We start from the raw sequence: 23,119 nt of genomic DNA, 5'->3' as shown, positions 1-23,119 counted from the left end.
TTTAGATAATGTAGCAGGTATCCCACATGTGTGAAATACCATGTAGTTTCCCCAAGGGATAATAATACAGAGCTAGGCAAAAAGAGGAGAGAAAGGAGTTGGGAGAAGGCTGAGCAACTAAGAGCCTCGCTGCTCTTCTGAGGACCCAGCTTCAATTGCCAGCACCCACATGGCAGCTCACAACCATTTGTAACTCTAGTTTCATGGGATCTGACACCATCTTCTGGACTCCTTGGGCACTAGGCATGCCCATAGTGCACACACATATATGCAAGCAAAACACCCATGCACAATTAAAAAAAAATTAAGGGGAGAAAAAACAGGAACCAATCAATGTGAACGCTGGAGACAAGAGAAAGCGCTTGGAGAACTGAAGGTTCAGAACGGCAGAATATAGGGAATAAGAAAGGCTGTGGGAAGAAAAGATGCTGGAGACGTTAGCCTCTGCCAAGACGGAGACAGTAATATGGCAATTCTGAGTGAACAGACTGTGGAGTCAGGAAGTCTGATTACCTTGTCTCCTAGGTGGGTGACCCTGGACAAATTAGCATCTCTAAATCATAGTTGACTCATCTGTAAAACTACCAAAATGTACCTAACTCCCAGGGTTATTCTGAGGATTAAGTGAAATAACCCACAAGGATCACTTAGCCCAAGCTGGGCTCACACTGAGCACACGGTAAACACAATGCTCAGGGCAGTGCGGAGGAGTTTTGACCATATTTTTAAAGTAATTTGAAACATGATGAGGGTTAAGGAGAATTTCAGCATCGATCTTGTGCTTTTAAAAGCATCATCTGGTAAGCTATCAGTTCTGCCGCTGGACCACTTTTGTGGCTTTGTCTGGGATGTCATTAAGAACCTTAGCCCCTACTCAGCCTCCCTGTCTCTCAGAACTGCACAAGTTTATTTCCTGCATTAAATCCCTTTACACAAAAAATAAAGTGATGTCCATTTCTTAAAGCTGTTCCTCAGCTGATTGATACAGAGATTATTGAAGTATTTCAGACAATTCACTGGCCTAAATTAGCATGCTGTCATGGGGGAATGAATAGAAGAAAAGATATTTAAGGGAAATTTAAGAAAATGAATCAGAAGGTCTCAGAGATTGTTTGAATCCAAGGTTGGGAATGAATAACACCTGACTCATAAATTATTGACTTGAGGAACGATGTGGGTGGCAGTGCCACTTCTTAAGATGATCAAGATCGAAGCAGGAGCGGTTTGGGTAGAAAACCTCACATTTAATTCTCACCCCTCTATTCAAGACATACTTAAGCTATGTATATCTGGAGCTATGTCAAAGGCTGTTGAATATGTGAGCCTAATGTTCCGAAGAAAGGCCTGGGCTGGGTATTTGGAATTCCAGTGACTAAAGTTTTGGAAATGCAGAAGGTTGTTTGGGGCATGTGCAGAATGGGGCAGAGGGAGGCCATACTAATCTCTGAAAGACACCAATAAATAGACGTTGTGGAGCTGTCTGAGACAATGATGGGCTGAACTAGTTTTCTTGTCTTTATGACAGTATACTTGAGAAAAAGAAGTTAAAAAGTTTAAAGGTCTGTTCGGCTCCTAGTTTTCTAGGGTTCCAGCCATTATGGTGGGGGAGGTGTGGGAGGCAGAAAGCAAGTAGAGGATGCATGTACTAGAGAGGCTCTTCAGTTTCCCAGCAGACAGCCAGGTTGAGGTGATGGTACCACCTACTCAGCAAGGGCCTTTCTCCATAGTTCATCCTCTCTGGAAAAGGCCCCACAACATGCCCATCAGTGTGCTGTGCCTTAATAGTCTCCCAAGTGCTTCTCAATACCAAACCAGCAGACTACAGAGATTTACCATCTCTGTGTTTCTGGATGAAAAAACTGGAAAGGAAGCCAAAAGGAACAGCTAGACAAAGAACATACCAAGATGAAGAAGCCAAGGAAACCAAGTGGGTTGCCATTTGAAAGATGTCCGTCAGATCCAACAACAGGGAGGTCAGAGGCAGAGCCTCAGGGGAAAAAGCCAGATTGGAGTGGGCTGAGAAAAGAGTAGGAGGTGGGAAAATCGAGGAGGAACATGCAAACACCACCACCAGAGCAGCATTCACCAGCTCATATGCCAGAAAACTCAAAATAACAATGGCAGGCACATGTTTACAGGGTTTCCACCTAGCTGAATTTCAGTCCTTTCCAAATCTAACCTCATGATAAAAGTCTTTTATGTTCTGTGTATAAAGGGAAGTGTAAGCACAAAGAAACTATTTTAAAACTCCAGCAACTGAACGGTGAAGTTCAAGAAGAGGAAGGAGAGGCTGAAAGTTTATTTTTCCGATGGGTGAAACCTGAGCATATGTCAGCCCTTATGAGAAAGGGCCGAGAAACACTTATTGATTATGCAAAGTTCCTGGGAAGCCAGAGCAGCATGGGGCCTGGAGCGTAGGAGAAAGTACTGGCTGAGACAGGGACATTCGCCTATTTGGAGTCAAGGATACACAATACATGAAGAAGCAAGAGACCTGACATTTAAGAACATGGAAAAAGTTTGAAAACAAGAGGAACGTGAACACAATGGTGAAACGAAGTTCTCTGGAAAGTTGAGAATGGACTGTTAGGTTCTAGTAGTACCAAGGATGCTCATTTCTGAAAATTCAATAACTGAGTCTGCTGAACCATGTTGACAATAGGCAAATTAACAAGAGAAAACAAATACAAATTATTAACATGTAAATACCAGGGAGTCACGTGAAGTGTGAGACTCAAAGAACAGCCAGATGGCTGCTGCTCACACACCCCTTTCATGGGGGAGGGGGAGGGGAGCTGTAGGCAGCATTAGAGGAAGAGTAAATGACTTTCAGGGAAGATAAAAAATCCTGACAATGCTGTTTGATTTTCACTGTCTGCTGCTGGCCAAACTTCTCTGGTTAAGGCAGATCCAAAGAGAGAGTTCACAGCCAACAATCCATCCCCTCTAGAGGAATTTCCCTTCTCCTGATAAGCAAAACCTACAGAAATCCTCCTCCAACCATGTTCTTGAGAGAAGGGTCTTGAGGTGGGAGGTGGGAAATGGTCAGAGAGATGGTGGAGTCACGTCTTTAGTTCAGCACTCAGCTTGCCGTGGTTCCATGATTTTGGGTTGCCTTTTCTATACCCACAAGGTTACTTGTCTGATTTCAGACCACACGCAGTCATGGAAGAAGCAGGTGGTCAGATTCAAATGGGCTCAGATCTGTGGGTGCTTTTGAAGGACAGGCAGAGAGGAATGTAGAGACACTGGATTCTACTTTGGGGTCCTGGGTGACATAGGGAGAGAAGTGAGGAGAGAAATGGAGAGGAAGAGAAAGCACAAGAGTCAAAGACCAGAGATCGCCATAAAGCAGGATAATTATTGTGGTGGGAGTGTTGGTGCACAGTGGTTAAGCAAATCCACTTTGAAGACAAAATTCCAGCTTCAGACAGAGCTCTCGAGCCCACTGATGCAAAAGGGTGGCCCTAAAAAAAATATGGCAAATTTAAGCCAAATACCAAGTCTATCCGTGACAGAGGTTTGAAATATTTAAGAAACTGGGGTTGGGCAGGGGCGACCAAAAGACACAGGGCTTGAGTGGTGCAGAGCTGGAGAAGGCTTCCCACCCAAGCTTTTGGCTCCTGGCAGGATTTAGTCACTTTCCTAGTTTGGTTTCTATTGCTTGACAAACACACCACAATCAAAAGCAACTTTGAGGGCGGGGCTTATTTCGTCTTCAGTTAATAGTTCACCATGAAGGGAAGTCAGGGCTGGAGCTCCAGGCAGGAACCTGGAGGCAGTGACTTAAACAGAAACATAGAGGAACATCATTCGTAGCCTCACTCCCCATGGCTTGCTTAGCGTGCTTTCTTATATACTCAAAACCACCGGACCACAGCGGGATTGCCTAAAGGGTAGTCTGATGGGAACATTTTCTCAGTCCAGGTTCCCTCTTCCCAGATGACTCTAGCCTCTATCAAACTGACACACAAAACAAAACACCAACACGCTCACCAAGGCAACTTTCTGGTCCCAGGAAAGCTAGTCCTCAGATCAGATCCAGTTCAGGTCCTTTGGATCCTGTGTCCAAAGTCCATGGTGTCTTCACAGCAGGGCCCTACTCCCACTTCTGTGAGACAACCAAGGACAACAGCAATAGTCAATAATATTTTGGGAGTCTCTTTGACTCCCCCCACCCACAACAACTCTACAGCGAGCTTGCCATGCTTGGTGTCGGGGTTTTGTCAGCTAACCTAGGGCTCTTGTGGGAACAGTGTCAGCCCAGGTGGGAATATTTCATCTAAACTATGTGTGTTAAGTATACACAGACTTGTGCCATATGTAATCTTCCATAAGGAAATATTAATATAATTTCTTATGGCTTTTCCAGACATCCTTATTGCTAGTTTACACTCATCTCTCCCTCTCCTTCTGCACTGACCTCTCCCCGCTTCCTAATTAACCTCCCCTTATTTTCTAACTTCATATCACCTGTACCATGTCATTCTCCTCTCTCGTGCCCTCCACATAGTCCCTTTTTATTTTTCTGGTTCTACAGTTGCTCCAGGCTATGTACTTACATCTAGAGATTTAGAGTTAAGAGCCACAGATAAGAGAGAACATGAAGTATTTGTCTTTCTGGGTCCAAGTTACCTCACTCTGTTTAAGCTTTATACTTCCATTTTACAACATTATTTTTGTTTACAGCAGAATAGTATTCCATTACATACATACATACACACACACACACACACACATATATATATACACATACATATACATATATATGTATATAGTGGATATTCAACAGTGGATGAGGTTTCCTACATCCTCTCCAGCATTTGTTGCTGGTTGTTTGTTGGTCTCTGCCATTCTGACTGAGGTAAGATGAAATCTCAAAGTTGTTTTGATTTTTATATCCCTAATTGTTAGGGATATAAATTTTTTTTTGTGGTGTTTCTTAGTCACTTTTATTTCTTCTTTTGAGAACTCTCTATTCAGATCAGGAGCCTGTTTCTTGTTGTTGTTTGTTTTAATGAGTTTAATGTGATCTTCTGTTTCTTGGTATTTTAGTTCTTTGTACATTCTGGATACTAATCTTCTGTCAGATGTATACCTGGCAAATATTTTCTCCTATTCTGTGGGCTTCCTCTTCACTCTATTGATTAGTTCTTTAGCTGGGCAGACACTTTTTGGTTTTAGTTTTATGAGACTCCATTTGTCAATTGTTGTCCTTAATTCCTATGCAAATGTAGTCTATCGGGAAAGCTTCACCTACATCATACAGGCACTGCCCATGCTTTCTTCTAGCAGGTTCAGTGTTTGAGGTCTCACCTCTGGGTCTTTGAGTTAGTTTTTCTCCACAATCCTCACTGGTCCCAACTTTTAATCAGGGTTTCCATTTTTACAGGTCATAGGAGTAATCTTCTAACTCCACTTTGGAGTTTTCCCTTGAGGAACAGAAATTTCAGCTGTGAGTTGCATTTAAAAGAATGAGTCACAGGGCTTGGTCCAAAGCAGCAGCTCAGCTTGCGTTTTTTGGACAGTGTGTCCTCAGAGTCAAAGACTCTCAGGCTGTGTTCTCAGGACTTACGTCACACGTGCCTTGTGTTCCCAGCCTAGAGCCTGTGCTCTCTGCATCTCTGCCCAAGTAGCGCCACTTTAAGCAGCTGTCAGTGGGAGTTAGACTCATTGGGGAGTTAATCTGATACAGAAGGCCATGTCCTCAGGAGTTTGGGAGAGCACTAAAACCATACCCCACCCAGTATGGAAAAAGAGCACAGCCCAGTGGTTCCACCTGATCTGGTCTGACTTGCTCCCCAACTGAGTTTCCAACTTTTCAAGCATATTCTTCTGGTGTAAAATGGAACCAGTGGTACTATTTTCTTAATGAGTTTTGGTAAGAAAATGAAGCATTAAGCCCTTATTGCAGATTCTGGCACTTAGAAACTCAGTGAAAGTTGCTCACTGGTGTCTGTACAGCAGCTACCCAGCTCCCTTTGTAATTAGTGAGAGTCACAGAAGAGCTGAGCTTGAGTCCAGATGCGTTCAAACTCAGGCTTCTTTGATGTGGTTTGTGTGATCTTGACAAATTACATTTTAGAATCTTGCTTTCCTCACCTGTAAAAGGGACATAAAAGGCGTTTTATAAGAATCAAATGAGATGATGTCCACAGGAACGTGATAGCTTGTCCTATGCCATTTCTGTTTTCAAACATAGCAATGTTTGCCTTGTTGAAGGAACTGGTAACTGGAATTTGAGACTAAATCTAAAGCCTTTTGATTAAAAAGCCAAGACTTTTCCAAGATTGAGAGTAGGCAGAGGACAAAGAGTTTGTTACTGTGTATTTGGAGTTTTGGGGGGAAATCAATATTGCTACAATATGGTGACTACAGCTGTCTACAGAAGCCTTCAGAGTCTACCCAGCCCTTTGGCTGAGGTGCTTAACCAACTGCTCGGGAGAAACCCATCACAGAGGAAAAGTTTCTTTTGGCTTGCAGTTTCAGATGACCCAATCCATGATCACTTGGCTCCATCACTTTAGGACCACGGGGACCATGCCAAAGCAAACCATCACTGCAGGGAGCATTTGGTAAAGCTGTTCAATGTCGGGAAGCAGAGAGAGAAAAAGGAAGTGTCCGTGGACAAAGTACGTCATTTAAAGGCACACATCCCCAAGACCTACTTCCTCCAGCTAGATTGTAACTCCTTACATTTCCACCATCTCCCAACAGGTCATTCAGCTAAGAATCATCAACGAATGAGGTCTCACTATCAGATCAATCCTCCTGTAATTCTACCCAAGAACATTGCCTGCTGGGGACATTCCAGATTCAAACTACAGCACATTCTGATAGTACACAATTCAAAGGTGTACCACACAAACACTAACCAAGAGCTGCTGGCTCCACTGTGCAAAAAAAAGGCAGTTCACATCCATTAAAAAGAAGATAACATGATTTCACAAAGCGGAGAAAGACTTCCAGCAAAGGCACCAAGGCACAAAGCACTAAACACCATAACTGGCAGGGAAATCTTCCCTCTCACATGGTCGGTGTGCTACAGGCGTGGCCACCCTCAGTGGAGAGACCATGGAAATTTCTGATGCAGAGGGACAATCTAATTGAATTTGACCCCAGAACATAAGGGTGGAGGATACTTTCTCTAGAGCCATATCTGTTCATTTCTTTTTGTTAGCCCGGGTTGCCCCTCAAAGACAGAATCCCCATAAAAGAAATGTCATATTTCAGAAATGAAATCTTACTCTAGATCCCCTGGTAGGAATTCTCCTGTTTGAAGCCTGTGATTGTTTCTTTTTCCTTCAGCCAGAATTCAGCTGTCACTCAGACTGTCCACGCATGCTGCATGTCGCTTTCTGCACTCCACCACAGCGATGCTTCGCTCATCAAAACCTGAGTCTCTGACTGCTAGGGACATTTGTTTTGCTAAAAGTATTTTCCTGTCAGCATTTTATCAAGCAATCGCCATTCTCCTTTTATCATTTGATGAGAAAAGGCTAAACATTACATTCTCTGAAGTGAGACACACGTGTCAGTGTTTGATGTGGACCCAGCAAAGGCGTGTCTACCTTCACAATCAAAGGTTTCTCTCTTTCTTTACACGATCATATTTTTTATTACAAGTATTTGTTAATGAACATGATGAGAGTCCCTGGAGATTTTCTGTAACACCAGCCATATGGAACTGTAATTTCAAAGTTCCTTTGATCTTGCGCAGCCTTACACTGTTGGAATAATGTCAGCATTGCCTCTTAGTTTCTGAAGATCTCTTCTCCTCTCAGTAGTCTTACTTTGCACTCAGCTAGTGAATCTTTCTGGATGTTTATTACTAGTATTAAATCTCTGACTTAAAGGAAGCTGTTCAGCATAATTTATTTTGTTGCCTCCAGTTTTTATGATATGGTTGTAAAATTGATTCTCAACTGTCAAGAACTACAGAGTGAACCCCATGAATCAACAAGAAAAAGGCGAGATTTTAAAAAGCATCATGAATTCCTTAGGGTCCTGACTAATCAAAACATCTCACACTGTCCTAGAGTACATTGGCTCATTTTTCTCCTCTTCATCAAAGCAGCTTCATCAGAATGGAGTTGAAAATAAGATGCCTAAAGAGGTTTAGAATAAAGAATACTGTTGATAATAGCAAGATCTGGAAACAATTCAAGTATTTACCTCAGAGGAAAGGTTAAACAAATATGGCGGCCCAGTCTGTGAATGTGCAGTCACAAGAGAAACAGCAGCTGACCAGAAGCACCAAAGAGAAGAAAGAATAACAAATACATTTGGTCTTTATCCTCTGTCCTGCCACAGAGCTCCTAAGTCCTTGGAATTCCTGAATATTAACAATGTCTTTTGTTTTCTGTAAAGAGTCCCTAATGCTCATGCTTGTGTTTATGCTAATGAGATGTATTTGACTGAGGACCTTAGATAGCCTCAGGAGGAGTACCTCCATCTCCCAGAAGGAGAGAGGGATGCTGGAGAGTGAAGTCTGTAAACACTTGAACAATTAGACTTAATGAGCCCAGAGGGAGCATAGAAGCTCCAAACCCCCGACTGTCTCCATGTACTTTGTCCCAGGATATTCCTGGTGTTATCCTAAGTGACTTCCTGCATCCTTGAAGCCATTCCAGCAAATTATCAAACCTAAGGAGGATGCTGGGAACCCCTGGCTTGAAGCTGATTAGTAGGAATTTCAGGAGGCCCAGACTGATTATTGGAATCTGGGTGGGGGCAGTCTTGTCCAGTTGAGCCCTGATGTCAGAACTGTGAACAGTGAACCACTTTCTTTTGAGGACAGAGGAATTTTTTATTGGCAAAAGTATACATAATATACAAAGAAAAAACAGCACATGTGAATGAGTTCTCATGTAATAAACAACTAAATACAAATATTGGGAAACTTATCACATCTTCATGTTACCTGGGTCTCTGGCCAAATCCCAACACATTAGATACAGCCACTTACCTGCACTGGAATCTACTTCAGGGAAGGGAGAAATGATGGTGAAATGATAAATGAATTTGTTCTTTATTTGGCCCAAATTAAAAAGGCTGCAAGTCTGCCTTCCCCAAACCCATAGGATTATTTGTATTAAACAGGATAAGAACAAAAGTGGAGAGGTCAGAGACAAGGATACAGCAGGTTATGTATGGCCACCAGTGAGATTTTGGGGTTCTTCTGGCATCCTCTTGGGCCAGGGCTTTGGGGGTGTGGTCATTTCTATTCCGATTCTATACTCACCATGAGATGATACCACATATGCAGCCTAAGAAAGCTACCTCCCCTACCCCAAGAATATAGTTTCAGAAGAGACTCAAAAAAAGTGGTAACTCTATGACATTTTTCACCTTGGGCAGAAGAGGCGGCTGAAGACATATTTTTAAGCATAAGTAAATCAGTGGTTTCTTGGCAGTTTGTATGGGGTCTGGGATTCCAGAAGGGCTTACCTTATCAGCATAGCAGACAGGTCATTGCTTTCCAGCATCTCCGTGAGTGCCTAATCAGAAACACAGTTCTGAAAGGACTGTGGTTTGCCCTCGCCCTGTGACATGCCCTTCACCTATGTACAGTCTCTCCAGCAAGAGGCACTTGGGCTCTGTGTGGGTTCTGCTTGATCACTAAAAGACATCAAACAACTTCCATAAATGACAGGTCTCAGGAATCCAGGCCTAGATATTTGGGGCCACACTGGGGCTGAGTACGTTCCAGTCTTCTAGTTCATTGGTCTTCTTCAGAGGAGGGAGGTTGCGTTACAGCCTGGAATCCATCCTTTCATCTGCTCACCCAGCAAATACTTTTTGATCCCTGCCTATACCAAGTGTTATGTTCATGTTGTCATGGGAAAGAAAGTAACAGCTTACAAAATATCTCACAACTTATCAAACTGTTATGAGTAAGTAGTATCTTAGGAAAATATTCTATTCCATTAAGAAATTCTAATTTAGGGGGCTGGAGAGATGGCTCAGTGGTTAAAAGCACTTGTTACTTACAGAAGACCCACGTTTGATTCCCAGAATCAACATAGTACCTTACAACCACCCCTAATTCCACTTCCAGGATATCCAATACCCTCTTCTGATACCCCAAGGCACCAGGCATGCATGAAGTGTATATACATACATATAAACAAATACTCAATATACATAAAACATAAAATAAAATATTTTGTCTAATTTAATATCTGATGATTCATTAACTTGGCTAACATGGTAAGACATTATCTTTACCTTTAAGAGACTGAAGAATCAGAGAGCTATATTGAAGAATAGAAGATTCACCTTCCTAGCCAACTGTAATTAAGTAGTATGAAAGACCAGAACCTGGAGGTACATGCTCAAAGAATTCCAGCTCGGGGGCTTTAAACAAATCACTGGATTTGGGATTCTCTAAGCTTGTTTCTTCCTCTGCAAAGTAAGGAAGCCATATGCCTTGTAAGATTGTTAAATTTGGAGAAAATTCACATAAAGCTCAGTGCAGGAGCTGGCATATAGAAGCCCTCAAAAAGAGTAGGTCTGTTGGGGAATATTATTTTAAGGTGTGTTACTTTTGTTTATGTTGCATTTGTTTAACTCTGTGAGGCTGTGTTACTGTGCCTGTCTAAAACACCTGATGGTCTAATAAAGAGCTGAAGTGCCAATAGCAAGACAGGAAAAAGGATAGGTGGGGCTGGCAGGCAGAGAGAAGAAATAGAAGAAGAAACTTGGGAGGGTAGGTAGAAGGAACGCAAGAGGAAGGAGGAGGACATAAGGGGCCAGCCACCCAGCTACACAGCAAGCCATGGAGTAAGAAACGATGAAAGATATAGAAAGGTATACAGAAATAGAGAAAGGTAAAAGCTAAAGTTAAGTAAAGCTGGTTAGCAACAAGCCAAGCTAAGGCCGGACATTTATAATTAAGAATGAGCCTCTGTGAGTGATTTATTTGGGAGCTGGGTGGTGGGCCCCCCTAAAGAGCAAAACCAAACAACAACATAGTGTAGTGGGTAGCCATTCCAGCTTTGATCTGGAAGTTCCAACCCCCATTGAGACTTTGGCAACTGTCACGCCTACAAGGCGGGGCCAAGGGAGGCACCTGGGGACCCGAGATCTGGATTGGTGGGCGCTTGCTCCGTGCCGGGACCCTGGATAGTGGAGGTGAACCAAGCAGAGCTCCAGAGAACACCGCTGGACTGTGATACACCTTCCCCAGACCCCGCGACCTACCTATCCCTTAATTTGTAAGTTACGCCATTAAATAAATCTCCTTTTAACTACGTGGAGTGGCCTTAATAATTTCACCAATAACATAGGTCTTATTAGTAATGATGATAAAGACAGGGCATACCTGTACTAGAATAAGTATAAGGCCTTGGGGACAAGGAGAAGAGCCCAGCTGAGCAGCTGGAGATTAGGCAGCATTTTTTACCTTCCAGATCAGCAATCAAAAACTTCCAATAACACTTTTGTAGAGATTACAGGTAAACAATACCTACAAATGGTCTTGGTGACAATGTAAAATAGGACAGGTTCTTTGAAAGCCAGTTTGATCACGTCTAATTCGTAAAAATTTTCACCTCTCACCATGTATGTGTGTGTGTGTGTGTGTGTGTGAGTGTGTGTGTGAACTTGCCTGTGTGTCAGTGTGTGTTTGCCCTTGCACACACATGTATGGAAGGTGGAGTCAATTTTTGGTATCTTCCTCTGTTGCTTCCCACATTATTTAGTAAAATGGTGTCTCTTGCTGGACCTAAGTTCACTGTTTCTGCTGGACTGACTGGCCAATGAACTCCTAGGCTCTGCCTGTTCCCTGTATGCTAGGTATCTGAACTCAGACATTCATGCTTGCAGTATAAACACTTTACGAAGTGAGTCATCTCCTTAGCCCTCAGCTTAACAGCTCTTTTCTAAGTTTATTGAGCTTGTTACAATATACAAAGTAATTTGTATAATGAATAGGCTTGTAATGCAGACTATACAAAACACCATAAATATTTATCTATCTGGACAAGTTAAATAAATTAGCACTCCATACAAGGAGACTCCAGGTAGCCAATGAAAATGGACTGAATTACATTTATATGTACAGTTAAGGAAAGCTGTCCAAAACGTGTTAAATGAGTACAAAGTTTCAGAGCTATATATATGGTACTCTCCCATTAGCACAAACATAGATAAATAGGAATGTATATACATAGCTTTGGAAAGGTATACAGTATCTTTATTTACTCTAAATAAAGTACTGGAATGAGAAGGAAACTCTTCCTGTTGTTTATTATTTCATACAATTGGAAATAATGCAGGTTGTGCTGCCTTTTAAAAGCTAAGCGATGCTCTGGAAATAATTGCATATATATGATGTCATTTATGGGAGAACAGAGAACAAAATCATTAAGCCTTTAAAAAGATTTCTTTGATTATTGCTTACATTACTTACATGGTTGTATGTGTATGTGCATGCAGAGGCCCACGGAGTTCATAGGAGGACCTCAGGTCTCCCAGAGCTGGAGTTACTGGCAATTGTAAGCTGCCTGATATGGGTGCTAAGAACCAAACTCAGGTCTTCTGCAAGAACAACAGCAAGTGCTCTGACCACTGGGAGACCCCTCCAGCCCTGAAGATACCTTTAGAGTGTGGTCCTGTTTCCAGGTGTGCTCCAGGGAGGGAAAATGAATTCCTATCAGGCAGCTTAATGGCAAGGAGTTAATATGGCCACGCATCAGAAGAGCTGGGAAGCCCCACAGGGTTGGTGAAGCAGCAGCGAAGTTAGGACAGAGGACAGGAAGACAGAGCGACCTGTGGAGGAAGCGGCCACAACCAGCAGACCACTCCTTGGACATGTCCCCTGGCCTTTATCTTCCATTGCATGCACCTGCTTAGCAAGGCTGAGAGAAAGAGTTTGCCCCGGATTTCTGCAGATACAACAGGAGAAAGGTGGCAATGAATCAGAGAGCAAAAGGTAATGACTAGAATGTTCCATGATGTTAGGTAGTCCTCTGCAAAAGTCAATGAAGAACCGAACTTTCAACAGAAAATATTTAGGATGGGTTAAAAGGAAGAGAGATGAGGATGCCGGGAGTAAAATTAACGGGAAACTTTGAAGGCTTGAAGCCAGATGGAGGAGTTAGAGATGAGCATGGCTTAGGGGTTCCTCATGGAGCACAATCTTGATCACGAGCAGGTTGCGGTGAATCATAGCCAACTAGGGGTTTGCTCTGCATTTTGGATTTGGTTTTTTTAGATTAGCCTGGCATCTGTGCTGAGGACTAATTGAAAGGGCTTACACAGAAGCCGTTGGCACCTTTGGAAAACCCACTGGGGCATTTCCTGGTTTTCACAATCAATATTAGATGTTGATGGCTCATACCTGTAATTCCAGCCTTCTAAAGACTGAGGTAGGACAATAAAGAAGTCGAGGCCTTCTGGGTCCATCAGACAACAGGCAAAGAAACACAAAAATATAAGGCATGAGAGAGCCTGGACAAGGCCTATCTGATAAAACATTTTGTTTCTGTCGTCGTCCCGTCCCGTCCCTCCCCCCCCCCCCCCCCCCCCCCCCGCCTTTAAAGTTTAGAAACAGGAGGAACATGGTCTCACAGAGCCCTCCATTTCCCAGTAGGAAATCCACATCTTTGTATTTTCTAAAGCAATTTTCCCTTTGGTAGGTCGTGGGAGTATGGACTGCATTGCTAATTCTTAACCAGAGAAAGGAAAATTTGAAGGCAGCATTCTGGATCACCTTAGTCAAAACATTTCCCTTGGACACTGGAGATAATCCATCCTGACATCAGTGTTTTTCTGAATTATTCATATCAAGCCTCGGTTTGTTTTTGCAGAGTTCTAGGCTGTGGAGCCAGGTCCTCCCTTGCATCTTCATTGAGTCCTTTTGTTTTGTCACCTCTGTTCTCTGACCCTTCAGCCACAGGAGTGACCCACAGAGTGTTTTCCCTGAGGCACTTTCAAGTTGGAGGTGGAGGTGTAGATGTGGCCTCTGGGTGTTAAAGGAGACCCAGTTTCAGCCATGTTACTCACAAGGGTCAGAGAAAATGAAACCCACATCTAGACGAGGCAGAGAATAATGCAAAAGTCAACACAGTACTTTGGGTCTGGTGGCACTGGTTTATAATCCCAACCACGAAAGAGGCTGAGGCAGGAACATTACAAGTTTACAGTCAATCTGGGTAACAGCGTGAGTTCAAAGCCAGACTGTACAGCTCAGTGAAGTTCTGTCTCAAACTAAAGAGTTTTAAAGTGTTGGGACTATAGCTCAGTGTTAGAATGCTTGCCTAGGTATATTTAGGATCCTGGCAATATTTGTGGTCAGAAATAAAGCAAAATTGTTTTTAAAATCTTTCTTAGTACTTGGGGGAAAGGCCTTGTCCCTGTTCCAATCTTCCGGAGGGCCTGGCTGCATCCTTTCCCTTAACACTTAATTGAATCAACTGTTTTCTCTTCAGGGCAAGCTAATTTAAAGTGAGTTTATATTGCTTGCAAGCCTAAGAGCCTTGCCATATGCCATTCTTAAAGACTATACAGACGGCAGTGGTGGTGGATCTCTAGGTCTCATCAAATTCTCAGAGGGGTCAGGAGCCCAAAGAAGACTACAAGCCCTTCCAGGCACTGTCCTGGACCGTTGGCTTCTTTTGTGGTTCCTGGGTTCTTTACCTACAGATCAGCTCTGATAGCCAGGGTATTTGCCCAGCACATAGACAGACACTTCTGCTAGGTCTCAGCACACTGTTCTGGAAAGGACTTGTTCCTGGAAGAAAGAGCTAGGAAGAGGATAAGGGGTTCTCTGCTGGCAGCAAGTGAGAGGACCATGGTTTGTATGAGTCTTGCTAGCAGAGCATCGATTCTGGAAGCAGGCTGTTTGGATCTGAATCCTAGCTCATCCTCTGCACTCTAGCTTCCTCCACTGTAAGATAGGGAAATGTGTAGTTACCAGACGCTGTATCACTATCTTGTCAATGTTAGATTTTAGAGAAAGAAAGGAAAGGATGTTTGAGATGAGGGATGATGAGTCCAGTCTTTAGGTAAAAGGTTTATTAGCATAAGCAGCAGGAACAGAACCACAAGGGTCTACAGGAGAGCCCACACACACTCAAAGGTGTTTACTTTTAAAGGTTTTCCAGGGAGTCAAAGCCTTGTACCATAAGGAAGGAGGGTGTTTAATGTACAACCTACGCCATATGACTGAGGTAGGGAAGCTGGGTGTGTGTGATGTAGGCAATGTGACAGGGGCCACTCTCTAGGTAAAGGAGTAGGACTTGGCTGATGGATGACCCATGCAACATGATAGTGATGAAGCTGCCTCCCACAAGCATGTGTCCAGGGACCAGGTGTCCTCTTGTCCTGCCTGCAGCCCTCTCTGCTTCTGGGCTGGCTGCCTGGAGGGACTTAGTTCTCCAGCTAAAGAACAAACAGAAAACAAGACTCTTACTTAAGAGGTCAAATCTAAGTAAGTCCTGGAAGTTAACCGCCTTAGTCAGCCTTGGATCATGTGTCCATTATGAACCAATTAGAAGGAAGGAAAAGTCTCATTGGTTAGCTGTCAGGCATGTGACTAGTTGTGACTTTTGGGAAAGGTAAGTATATAAAAGACACAATCTGAGAACAGAGTGAAGGTGTTCCCACAAGGAAGTCAAGTGTCTGTTGGTAGCATAAGGAAAACAGAGTTGGGCCAGATATGGCAGCTGTCCACAAATGGCTCCTGGGATGGTGGACCTCCTGTGGTGCACACCTTACTCTTTTCTGAGCCAAGTGTTTGGCACCATGCATGGGTAGCTGGTGCTCTGTAAGTGGTTTTCCCTTTACTCTATTTTCCAACCCATGTCTAGATTAAAAGCCCCTTGACATCAATTCTGTTATTTCAGCTCACTATTTAGGCAGGAAAGCCTGGGGCAACATCTGCCATCAGAAATACCACAGTATTGATGAAAGCCTTCTTCCTTTGTCAGACTTGTGGCGGGCACCCATCTGCTTCAGAGCGTGTAGCACACCCTGCAATGTCTTTGGCAACTCAGCGAGGGGAAAGGCCTTTAAAATGCTGTCCACTGAGCTGGGGTGTTAGTACAAGTGGCCTCACATGGCTGACTTTGAGAAGCAGGTGAGCATGGAGTTTCTCTAGAGACTAGGAGGGAATGCTGCATTGGTCTTCCTACCCTTCCCAGCCTTCAGCGAAGAAAGCCCGGTACCCAGTTGGATTTTGCTCCTCTGCTAATATGCTTTGGAGATGAAGCGTTTGCCTGTGTAAATCTGCTCAGTCCAAATGCCAAGGCAGTTCTTTAAAGGCAAGGATAATCTGGGCAATATAAAAACGCAGATGGAGCCTGCCTGGCTAAATGTCACAAAACAAGGGAATTAGGCTAATAAGGAGACCAAGGGGCAGACCTCTCTCCACCTCCTTGCCAGCAGCTGAGACTGCTCCAACCTGGAAATGCCACGAGGCTGATTCCAGAAGGGAGGCAAGGGGACCAGAAGCCACGAAGTCCAACCCATGATGCAGGTTGGAACAATGGGCCCTCGGAGATTTTTGGTCTTAAACTCTTCTGTAAAACGCAAGAATGTTACAAAGGAAAGTCACATTTTGACACCCTAACTGGGAACAGGTGAGCATGTGCCATTCGCTATGCAAATGACTACCTAACTATATCCTGCTGTTAGTAGGAAAGGGAGCTACAAGGATGTGACTCAACAGCAGGGTGCTTTTCCAGCATGCACAAACCCTGGCTTGATCTCTAGCACCTTAGGAAAAAGATATATTTAAATTTGATCTACATCTTTTATGTATATGAGTGCTTTGCTTGCGCACATGTATGTATACCACATGCATGCCTGGTGCTTGTGGAGGTCAGAAGAGGACATCAGATCCTCTGGAACTGAAGTCACAGATGGGTGTGAGTTACCATGATGGTCCTGGGAACTGACTCCAGGTCCTCAGGAAGAATAGCAAGTACTTTTAACCTCTGAGCCATCTCTACAGCCAGAAAGTGATGATGATGATGACGATGGAAATAAGCTGGGTGTGGTTGCTCATTCCTTTAATTCCAGCATGTAGGAGGCAGAAACAAGCAGACCTCTGAGTTCAAGTTCAGCCTGGCCTATAGAGCAAGTTCCAGGACAGCCAGGGCTACACAGAGAAACACTGTCTTGAAAAACCATAAATTAAAATTTAAAAAAAAGGAAGGAAAAGAACAAAAAAGAAGATCTACAGAAGGTGGGTGTCCTGTAGTAGGCTGTAACAGGGACAGGGTGGGAACCATGCTGTACAGAAGTGTCTTTGAAATTCGGGGACAGATGGTAGAGGAGGGGAGCATAATGGTGCACTGTCTGGTGTTGTGTCTGTTCAGCACCACTGGCCCTTTCTGTTGGGAGCACTTTCAGCTGTTCCCACCATCTCTATGGTTTCCTCGGACTCTGACAGGACGACGGTACAGACCTCTTCCCCAGCCCCAGCTGATTGGTCAGAATGACTCAAGCTAGTCCAATGATAGTACCTTACTATCAGACATGAACCTCTGACACTTGACTCAGAAGACCCTCCCTAGGAATTTATACCACAGATTTTGGACATAAGTTTTTGCAGGTGGATGAAGCTAATATGTTGGTAGCCATGTGTGGTGGTATTGTGTTCCCCAAAATATTGTGTACCCTAATAAACGTATCTGGGGTCAGAGAACAGAAAAGCCACTAGATACTTAGGATAGGCAGTGGTAGCACACGCCTTTAATCCTAGCATTCCAGAGGCAGAAATCCATCTGTTCAAGGATACAGCCAAGCATGGTGACTCATGCCTTTAATCCCAGAAAATGAGACTTTAATCCCAGAGAGTGATGGCTGAAAGCACAAAGGTATATAAGGCATGAGGACCAGAAACTAGAAGCATTTGGCTGGTTGAGCTTCAGGTTTCAAGCAGCAGTTCAGCTGAGATCCATTCTGGATGAGGACTCAGAGGCTTCCAGTCTGAGGAAACAGGGCCAGTTGAGAAGTTGGCCAGGTGAGGAAGCTGTGGCTTGTTCTGTCTCTCTGATCTTCCAGTGTTCACCCCAATAACTGGCCTCGGGTTTGACTTTATTAATAAGAACTTTCAAGACTCCTGCTACAGCCATGTTTTCTACCTTGCAGAGGAAGCCTTTCTGCAGAAGGGGAGATGGAGTTGGCATGTAGGAAGAAGCTAGTCCATGGAGCAAGACAGGAGTCTGATGGCATTTGAGGCCCAGTCTCCTCAGGGACACCTATCTGGGCCCTTCTTGTGGCTGATGATTAATCTTCTTTTGGATTCTCTTGAGCCTAGAGATTTCCTTCATTGCTTTAACAGGTTCCAGCAACTTCTAGAAAAGCCTCAACAGCACAGACACTTACAATGGTCCCGAGAAGAGAGAACACAGAAACATGGCTGTCGGGAACTGAGTTTTGTAAGAACTAGGAAGTGGGAGGCACATTGATGAGAACAGGTTTAATTGTAAAGCTGCAGACTTTAAAGTGGTTCAGACGGAAATTTTCATAATAGCTGTATTTTATTACAATTTTAAAAAATGGTCCTAAAAACAAAACTCCCCACATCTCAGTCAAGGGTCGGCTGTGGATTCACTGGCAATTATTTTTTGCTATAAGCTTTTTGTCTGAGCCTGAACCATTTCTAACCTCAGCCTGACTCTTCCCCGCCCATCATGAATCATCCCTGCCACGTGTGGCCTCATTCTAATAGCAGAGACTCTATTAGGCCCAGCTCTGATGAGCAATCATCTAAGAAACAGATTAACTCCACCCAAACCAAGCCATTTACTTCCTTCTGAAGCCACATACGAAGGATATGAGATCCTAGCTCTGTTGTCCCCTCCACTGAGTACTCACAACCAGCAGCTGCCTGAGCCGAGGCACGCGTGTGGGAGGAAGGACCTCAGCATGGACACGGGTCCCACTAACATCAGGGGAAAGAGGCTGTGGTCACAGCCGGAATCAAAACTCCTTTTGTGTGACTGAAATCTGGGCTGGGGGTATCTAAAGGAAGCATCCTGTTCCCTCCCAGCTGCACCTGGTCTGTGTGACATGTTCTCTCCAGCTGCGGCTTCCCAAACAAGTAGACTAAGTGGGGAGAGCAAGGACCTCCCAGTTAATCTTCTGGCTTTGGTGAATTCTCACCACAAGCAGAGCGAGCATCAAAGCAGTCAACAAATACAAGATTTCAATACAGAAAACTCAAGCACTGAAGCTCTGTTGAAAAGACCTGCAAAATACAATGTGAAGCTTCATCCTCCAGCCGCCCAAATATTTCGTGTTTGTGAAAATAATATTCTTACCCACAATCTGCCAGATCCTGTTCATTTGCAAATTTGCTATTTAAAATGCACAAAACTCATTTTAAAGGAATTGACTTATGGAAATGGAAAATCCCCCAAAAGAAATGAATAGGAAAGAAAAGGAGGATTTTGATGAAACATTGTAAGAAAGATAAATTTGAGTTTTCAAAGACATAGAAAAAGCAGCAGGGAGGGGGTAGTAGACCAGCCTGCAGAAACACATTTCTTTATCTGAGCTAAATGCTGAAGGCATTTTAAAGTGCAAAGTTCTCAGAAGACCTTTGCCTGTAAAACACACGTAGGTGTGGAGCTGCGAGGGGGCCCTCTCAAGCCGGCTCCTCTGCTCTCCCTCACATTAACATTCTGGGCAATCGCAAGAAAAATGAGAAGCTATTAATAAAATCAGATTTGAAATAAATCACCATCGTGCGTGTGCTGGCTGCTGGACTTTGAGGGAAGGTGAAATTCATGGGACTAGCAGCGTGGAGGAACTGAAGTCGGTTCTCTCTCTGGGTACCCTCTGCTGGAGCCACCTGGCCTGTGGATCCAGTTATGCTACACTGCTCCAGCTGGGATACAGGTGAGCTCTAGCCTGCCTTTGCTTCCCTGGCCTTCTATTTGAAAACATACACACATAACACTCTTGTAACCACAACTGGAAAAATGAATTCACTCTTTTAAGACAATCAGTATTTCTGGAAGAAGTTGCATAAGGTTCAAGGATGCCCTTTACAAAGATTTTAGAAATTAATTTGGGGTGATAGGTGGCTGGGGGATGGGTCATTGCTTAAGAACCTGTGCTGCTCTTGCCGAGGACCAGAGTTTGGATCTTAGCACCCATATTGGCTACATCACAACTGCCCATAACTCCAGCTCCAAGGGCTTTGGTGGCCTCTTCTGGCCTCTGTGGCACCTGTATACACGGGCACATACACAAACACACTCATGTACACATAAATAAAACCATTTTTATAATAAGAATGAGTGAATTTGTACAAAACTATGAAACAAGCAAAGCATACCTTGATCACATTAGCCACTGTGACCCATGGGTGTCACCCTCAGACCACCCCAGAATGGCACCTGGTAGCTCACTCATGCACCATTTGAGTTATAGATCTAATCTATCCCATTCCTTGGAACCCATTTTTAAAGGAATGATAAACCATAATGGTTTAGTCACAGATATTGAACTCTACTTTGTTGCTTTGCAAGAAAACAAACCCATAGCTGAGGGACAGGAATTCTGAATCTGTTATTGTGATGTTAAAAAACAAATCTCTGTCAGTTTCCTTGGTACTGTGAAAAAAATACTCTATAAGAAGCAATTCAAGTTTATTTCAGCTTCAAGTTTGAGGCGATTCAGTTCATAATGGCAGGGAAGGCATAGTGGCTGGAGTGTAAGGCAGCTCATCACATTCCATCTGCAGTCAGGAAGCAGAAAGACATGCATTCTGGTACTCAACATACCTTTTCCTCTCTATTCAGCCTGGGCCTCAGCCTAGGGACTGGTGATAGTCACACATAAGGGGAGTCTTCCCATTAAATTAATTTAATATAGAAACTCCCTTACAAATAGGACCTGAGATGTGTTTCCATGGTGATTCTAAGTCACGTCAAGTTCACAGTCAGTGTGAACCATCACAGAGACACTTGCAATTCTAACCCTTCACAAGATTGCTTTTATATGAAAAAACAAAACCATAAATCTGTCATCCAAACTAACCTTTAATCATTCATTCTCTGGAAAGGTTAAAGCTGAACTGGATGGTTTTTATGGTCACTGGCTCCATGAGGGGGATAACAGCATTGGATTCTGTCTGGCTTACAGGTAGCTGGAAAGGTCTGGGGTTGGTAGCTGCTGTGGTTATACCATTTGGTATAGCAGAGATACAAACAAGAGAAAGTTGTTGAATTTAACCAGGAGTTGTATTTGGGGAGATATGTTCTATTTGTAAAGAGCCTTTTTCCAGTATTTTTCTGGATGGATATCCAAGTCTACTTTGGTTACATACAGAGAATGCAGGAGCCAAACAAAGATGCCAAGAGGGTCACACACTGGGCTGTAAGTACACATTTATAAGTTAATCCTAACCACTTGAAATGGACTTTGAGGACATAAAATCAATTTTAGGTCAAGTCCATCAAGTTTATGACTAGTTTTGAATATGTGTGCATGTTACTATATGGTGCTTTGTGCTGGAAAAACTACACAAAGTGATAAAAACTAGATGGAAGGCGGCACAGGAATGTTCCATTCCCAGAAGACCTATCTGCTCTTCTCCCTAGAGGCACCATGCTGTCCCAGATCCCTGAAGTGTTCTTTCCTGTTCAAAGAGCTCAGTTTAAGCATCCCTTTCAACACCATCATTGGTGTTACCAGATTATGGGCCATTTCCTCTTTGATATCTACTGTACCCTCCTTGTACCGTCCTCTGATATAACACCAAGCATTAGGACCAGGGCTTATTGACATGTTTCCCTTCACCTGTATCTCAGAAACAGCAGGAATTACACCTGAAAAGAGAACAATATAGTTACAGTCTGAGGGAAACACTAATGTGAGAAGATGACCAACCAGGCATCCACCCATGGAATGCCATTTATGTGCATTGAGTGTTTGACTAGCATGATAGATGTGACCAAGATCTCCCTGTCCTCTTGAATGAATTCTAATAAGAGCGTCATGGCAAAATCTCAGACCATGGGAGAAAAACTAGTTTGCTTCAGATTCCATTTGAAAGATATTTTTTATATATCTGGGGAGTTGTAGAAAATGAAGAGATTCAAATCTGGATATAATTGATTTTTTTTTTATACCAACACGGTAGAAATTTTTGCCCCACATCTTAGTTTTTGACATCCATTCATTAATACACTTAACTAATGTTTTTTGAGCAGCCGGACTCCAAGTCTGAAATCTCCCTCATGTACCCCAACATTACATGAACAGTTCAGTGATAAAGTATTATAATTGGAGACTTTAAAATTTTAGAGAGAAGGAAGGACACTATATTATTCAACACGTAATAATTCACATATCTAATATACTTGTTCTCCTCGGAGAAGCCCTGAAGTCCCACTCATGGAGTTTCCATCAAGCAAGAGAGAAACTTCCGCCTCTGTGCCTCAATGAGAAGGCAACCATGGCGAGTGAAGAAAGGAACTGGACCAGTATCCACTGACTGCTGATGCTTGACATGAAGAGGACGAGAGAAAACCAGCTGCTGCCCCTCATGACCTTTCTTCATTCCTACTGACCAGCCTCATGCAGATTAAATAATTACAGATAACAAAGATGGTCCATTCCCTCCTAAGGACCCCCTAAGCTGGGAGCCCTTGAAAATATAGATAGTAAAGTAGCTTTAAGGGGCTGTGGTCTAAAGGTCACAAAACAATGTGGTCAGCTATAGCAGTAGAGAGCAGGTGTTGTCTAATAAAGCAAATAATGGGCTTATTAGAAGTCAAGGCAGACTTGCCAAAGGAGGACCTGGGCGCATGGAACTGCTATTGAGATATAGCATTTTAATCACATTGAAGTCTGATATCAAAACTATTAATAGGGAGTTTGATTAACAAGAGGAAGAGGAGTTTAAATTTGCCAATCTTAAGCCAAAATGAGCCAGAATTGTTGCAGAATATTCATTGGCACTCTGGGAATATGTGTCACTATGACTGGTTTAATAAAGAGCTGAATGGCCAATAGCTAGGCAGGTGAGAATAGGCAGGACTTCTGGACAGAGAGAGAATGCTAGAAGGAAGAAAGGTGAAGTCACCGGACAGTCAGCGAGGAAGCAGGATGGAGAGTACAGAGCAAAGGTAACAAAGCCACATAAAAGTAT

At 43.4% G+C, this 23,119-nt stretch overlaps 1 long non-coding RNA gene across 1 annotated transcript in view; it reads right to left on the bottom strand.

The window, feature by feature from the left end:
* Positions 1–3,341: 3,341 nt before the first annotated feature.
* LOC128104038 (uncharacterized) overlaps positions 3,342–23,119 on the bottom strand; it is a 64,831-nt gene continuing 45,053 nt past the window's right edge. Inside the window, exon 2 of the long non-coding RNA XR_008215848.1 lies at positions 3,342–6,102. This is a non-coding gene — a long non-coding RNA (uncharacterized LOC128104038). The remainder of the gene's footprint in view (positions 6,103–23,119) is intronic.

Source organism: Peromyscus californicus, unplaced genomic scaffold, assembly GCF_007827085.1.
Source record: "Peromyscus californicus insignis strain IS unplaced genomic scaffold, ASM782708v3 Scaffold_8__1_contigs__length_139910024, whole genome shotgun sequence".
NCBI lineage: Eukaryota > Metazoa > Chordata > Mammalia > Rodentia > Cricetidae > Peromyscus > Peromyscus californicus.
Note: the sequence above shows the minus strand (reverse complement) of the source record. Positions and strands in the feature narration are given on the sequence as shown.